A 6,417-nucleotide genomic window follows, 5' to 3' on the forward strand; every position below is an offset into this window, starting at 1 on the left:
CGGTGAGGTGGCTGCGGTCTGTGCAGACGCGCTGCCAGCCACGCGACTTCTCCCGTCGCTCGCAGGCTGATTGGCTCGTCCGGAGGCAAGGCTCTTCAGGGGCCTTGGCTCGTATTCAGCGGCCGTGATTGGGCACGTTAAACGAATCAAATGCGCTCAGTGAATGAGTTCCTGATGAAAGTTCCAGAAATGGTACTCTTGGAGAAATCCCCCGCAGCCCAAAAAGTGGTTCCTCACAGACTCCCTGTTATACAAGAGAGGTTTATAAAAGCCTGCCAAGACAGTGCAAGTACAGTCAATCATTGTGTGAGTGCTGAAAGAGTCAAGCCGTTGTAAAATGGTAGCATCAGGCGGCTAAAAACGAACGTTTTAGGGGTGCATGATTGCACTTAGATTCCGACTCACAAAACACAATGTGAGGTTTTTAACCTTGTCAATTAACAGTTTTTCAATGTTTTCTAAAAGAAAGTCAACGTCCAAATCACAGACAGAAAAAATAATTATGCTATTGCCAGAAATCAATCACATTGCTTTGATCATCCACTACTGCTCACAGCCTTTAAGACAGGCCTGGGCAATTTTGACTCGGTGGCCACATTAAGAGAAAAAAATGTGTCTGTGGGCCGGTTTATCTATTTTTAGGAACACTTATACAAAACCTCACAATAATGTCTGATTGAATGCTAAAAATGTTATAAAAAACGGCCTTAAAAACGTAATGGAATTTTAAATGTTTATATCAATTATAAAACATTGAATATTGACGAAATATGAATGTCACACCCCCATTCGATCGACACATTTTAGAATCCAGTGAAACACAACAAAGTTGCAACAAACAGTGAAATATGAACGCGAAGGGTACAAAATAAACCCACGTACTATCTGATATATCTGATACATCACTAATCTTAGAACTTTGTTGTGAAAATTTCCTTCCACGTCTGTGGAAACGCTTCCCACCCACACTGCTTGGTGCCTTGTCTGAGCTGCTGTGACGTAGATTACCATAGTAACTAATTAGATGACCATAGTAACTAATTGGAATACTATAGTAACTAATTAGATTACCATAGTAACTGGTATATCATCCATAAGCACATATACCAACCATTGAAATTCTTTGTATAGTTGAAGACTTAGAAAACATGACTGCACATCATAATGGCAGCTACGCTTTCCATCTTAAAGATCTAAAATAATTATTTGGGAATGCCCGGTGGGGCAGATTGAAAAGCTTAACGGGCTGCATGTGGCCTCCAGGCCTTAATTTGCCCAGGTCTGCTTTAGGAGGCATTTTGCATACAGAAAGGATTGGTGCATTTATGGTGTACACACACTTGGGCAAAGCAATTAAATTTTTTGGGGGTGGGGGTCACATACAGAAAGCCATTTTTCCGCTTCTTATCTGTGTCCGCGTCGCGGTAGCAGCAGTCTAAGCAGAGATGCCCAGACTTCACTATCCCCGGCCACCTCTTCTAGCTCCCCAGGAGGGACACCGAGGCGTTCATAGGCCAGCTGTGAGATATAGTCCCTCCAACGCGTCCTCTGTCTGCCCCCAGGCCTCCTACTTGCTGGACATGCCCGACACACCTGATTGTATTCATGTAATAAAATCAAATACGAATAAGGTAGCAAGAAAAGTATTCCACACTTCTCCTTTGTAAAGTAAATCTGTACAGCAAACATGGGCATCTACATCAACTATAAGATTTGCCTGAGGGGCTCAACAAGACATGTTAAAAAATAAAAGTGCATTTTTTACTGTGTTACCATTTGAAATGCTTTGTATTTACCATCCTTCAGTAAATACGTTATCCTGGTTCTTCTCTACTAAGAGCAACCTATCACAGAGCTTGGGTATTTAAAACAAGATCCCGAACTGTTATTTTATTCAAGAGTGGGTCTGATCACCCTGACAGGCCAAATGCCTCCAGGTGTTATACCGGGACCCGGTCGAACCAGCACTCAGGTCTGCAGCTGTTGCAGCTGGGCTAGTGTGAGGACCAGCTGTGTGTGTGTGTGTGTGTGTGTGTGTGTGTGTGTGTGTGTGTGTGTGTGTGTGTGTGTGTGTGTGTGAATGTGTGTGTTTGTGTTTGCAGGCAGCTGTAGGGAGAGTGAGAGGTCTTCTCCACAGTAGTCAGCACCACCTGGGCCAGCTCAGCTACAGTCATCATACAGTAGCAGTCAGCTACAGGGGTGGTTTGGAGGTGATGCAACTGCAAGCTGGTAAACAATGGCAGGTGCCTGAGTATGGAAGTATTATTGCATCAAAATAATTTGCAAACATGTATCTCAATCTGTGCGCATGTAATCCAACTTGTTTTTGTGTGTGTACTAACTTGTGTCTTTATATCAATCTGAGTGTGTGTATTTAGATATGGGTACGTGTGTATTCAGATCCACGTATGGGTGAATTCAGATCCGCGTACTTAGATCTGCGTACAGGTGAATTCACATCTGCGTACGTGTGTATCCAGATCTGTGTACTTAGATCTGCGTACTGGTGTATTCTAATCCGCGTATTTATATCTGTGTACGTGTGTATTCAGATCCATGCACGGGTGAATTCAGATCTGCGTACTTAGATCTGCGTACTTAGATCTGCGTACGTGTGTCTTCAGATCCACGTACCGGTGAATTCAGATCCACGTACTTAGATCTGCGTATGTGTCTTCGGATCTGCGTACGTGTGTATTCAGATCTGCGTTCGCATGTATTCAGATCCGCGTACTTAGATCTGCGTATATGTGTCTTCAGATCCTGGTACAAGTGTATTCAGATCCGCGTGCGTGTGTATTCAGATCTGCGTACGTGTGTATTCAGATCCGCGTACTTAGATCTGCGTATATGTGTCTTCAGATCCTGGTACAAGTGTATTCAGATCCGCGTGCGTGTGTATTCAGATCTGCGTACGTGTGTATTCAGAGCCACGTACTTAGATCTGCGTATGTGTGTCTTCAGATCAGGGTACAAGTGTATTCAGATCCGCGTACATGTGTTTTAAAGCGCTTTTCTTGCTTTTTTAAGGAACTCAAAGTGCTTTGACACTATTTCCACATTCACCCATTCACACACACACATTCACACACTGATGGCGGGAGCTGCCATGCAAGGCACTAATCAAGACCCATTAGGAGCAAGGGTGAAGTGTCTTGCTCAAGGACACAACAAATGTGACTAGGATGGTAGAAGGTGGGGATTGAACCATAGGCTGTCTACTTACACATGACTTTTGTGACAATTTGAAATGGTAATTGAAATGGGTTGTACTTGAATAGCACTTTTCTATCTTCAAGGTAGTCAAAGCGCTTTGACACTATTTCCATTTTCACCTATTCACACACACTTTCAGATACTGATGGTAGGAGCTGACATGCAAGGCCCTAACCACGACCCATCAGGATCAAGAGTGAAGTGTCTTGCTCAAGAACACAAGGGACGTGACAAGGATAGCAGAAGCTACCTTAGAACCAAGGTACTGGCAGGGCTGCCCTACCAACCGAGCCACGGGGATGCCACGTAAGATTTGAGCAAGAGAAAGAGCTATCAGTCTGTCTATCTTTTTCGCGTCCGGGCTGGCTGAGAGTCAAATTAAGCAGCAACACTCCTGTATGCGTGCGCACATGTTGTGTTACACGTTCTCGAATCTGGATGTGCTCGCTGAAATCATACCCGACAGAAGTATCGCACAATTTACGTGTAAGTAGACAGCCTATCGAGGGTTCTTTCTGATTGGGGACAGATAGATAACTTAAAACTCGTACGCAGATCTAAAACACACTGATCCGAACAGCATATCACTAAGAATACAAAATACTTGGTTTTTGTTTCATTACTCAATTTATTATTAGAACAGAGGAAAGCTTTTTGCAGTAGTAGCCGTATATGTGACATCCTCCTCAAGGTCCGGTGTCAGTGTGTAGCGACCGGCGACGGCTGCTGTCCGCCTGACGTGGCCAAGGAGTCCCAGGACCACGTTTGGACAGCCATAGGTGGCAAAATTATCATCTAGATAAATCAATAATGTCCACACAAATACATGTGAGTATGAAGCCAAAAATTCATTGCTGTATAGTGAATTTTGTGTCCTTGCCTCGATTTTTCTTTTTACAAGTATGGGCAAAACCCGAAGGACCACTTCTGTGTGTCGCTAAAGTATCCACAGCCTGTAGAAATGTGCCGACATCAGCCATGAGGTTAGCGTGAGGCAGCGCACATTTCCACGCCAACGTCAGTCTTGATACAGCTCATCTTGGCCGTGGAAAAGGCCGTACGGCAGTTTTTTGTGCGTAAGCAAGCTTATTGCATGACGTCCCAGGAGGTCTGTCGCTCTGCCGGCGGTCTACACTCCTCTTCCCCACTACTCCCCACTGTGAGAAAGGGGTGGGCAAACTTTTTTGGCTCAGAGGCCACATTGGCTTTTGAAATTTGACAACCGGGCGTGGCGAGCACATGATGCATTTCGTAGCATATCTTATGTGTTGGAACTAAGAGTAGGCTTCTCAAAAATGGGCTCTTTTAATCATATTACATCTATCTTCAACAATATCCTACCATCAAAGAAACATACAAATAGGATTAGAGCAGTGGTTCTTAACCAGGGTTCGATCGAACCCTAGGGGTTCGGTGAGTCGACCTCAGGGGTTCGGCCGATGTTAAAACACACCCGACTCTTCGTGTAAATACAAACTTCTCCCTGTTGGCATATTACGGATACGGCAACAGCTGATTGATTTGCAGGTGTGTAATTTGTTGTGAGTTTATGCACTGTCTTAGTTTTGTAGTCTGAACAAGGTGATGTTAATGCACGGTTCATTTTGTGCACCAGTAAAAAAAACATGGTAACACTTTAGTATAGGGAACATATTCATCATTAATTAGTTGCTTATTAACATACAAATTAGTAACATATTGGCTCTTAACTAGTCATTAGGTACTAATTAATGCCTTATTCGGCATGGCCTTATCAGAACCCTGACCCTCTTACCCTGACCCTAACCCTAACCAAATAACTCTAAATTGTCAGGCTTGGACATGGATGGTGTGTGCTCCTTCGACGCAGCGGGATTACAGGACGAGCCAGGCGTGAATTCAGGTACATAGTTTTAATTTTATTAATACTCAAAATACAAAAAAAAAGGCAAACCAAGGACGCGCTCTGTGGCGGATAAAAATCTATACTATAACTTAGAACAAAAACAGCACAATGGCAATACTATCTACAAACAAACAAAAGATACTATCAAAGACATAAATACAAACAAAAACTTACTTGGCGTGGATGAATCAAAAAGCATGGCATGAAGTATGTAAGGCAATGAAAGTTAGAACGGCATGGGTAATGAAAGTTAATGTTCCCAGACTGATGGACGGAAAGAAATTGACTTAAATAGCGGCTGTGAATAATTAGGAACAGGTGCGGGACTGAGGGCATGGGCGTGACTGGGAGGGCAAGGTGTAAAGCAATGAGTTGTCATGGTAACAAAAACAAACCAAGAAGTGAATAAACAGAACAAGAGTCCAGAACACAAAACATGAAATCAGATTTACAAACGTGACATAAATTAAGTCTTTATTACTTAGAATATGTTCCCCTAGTGTCCAAATAACTCTAAATTAAGTCTTTGTTTCTTAGAATATGTTCCCCATACTAAAGTGTTACCAAAAACATACAACTTTGTCTTGAATTAAAAAAAAATATATCATTTTATTTTTCACTAAAGAAGGGTTCGGTGAATGCGCATATGAAACTGGTGGGGTTCGGTACCTCCAACAAGGTTAAGAACCAATGGATTAGAGGGTTAACACTTATATTCTCTTCTAGTCGGAGCAGGGTTGTGTATCACCCAATTGTGCCAGTGCGTCAAAGTCTATTATCAGTTTTGTTGTGGCAATTCTCAAAACAGGTCTTAGCTCAATTCTGTTTTAATATTTGGTGGGCCGGATTAGGTAGTTTGCCTACCACTGTTGTGAGAGATAGCATAACTAGGAATATCCACTTCTTCAAGTGGTCTCTTGGCGTTGTGTTATACTTTATGTTCTGAGCATAATTTTCACTTTTTCAACACCATTACTCGCTGCTCTCTCAGCCCTATTGACCAATTGACCTCTTTGGTGACTTGGCTGATTGTACATGTTGGATCTAATGGGAAGGGAAGACGGCAATCAGAAGAGACTTGAAATGATTTAAAAGTTATTTTATGTCTGCTGGAAGAGGTAATTTCTGTGCATTACTCCTAGTTGTTTGTATTACTATTGCATTTTTTTAAACAATATTTCTTGCCTATAAGTTATTTTTTCTTTATGAAAGGCATGTTACATGTTAAAATCGTGCTGTTTCGCAAGGGCCAAGCATCACATAAATGGATTCATTTCAGGCCGGGGCTTCATTAGATACCAGTATTCCAAATTACG

Source organism: Nerophis ophidion, linkage group LG08, assembly GCF_033978795.1.
Source record: "Nerophis ophidion isolate RoL-2023_Sa linkage group LG08, RoL_Noph_v1.0, whole genome shotgun sequence".
NCBI lineage: Eukaryota > Metazoa > Chordata > Actinopteri > Syngnathiformes > Syngnathidae > Nerophis > Nerophis ophidion.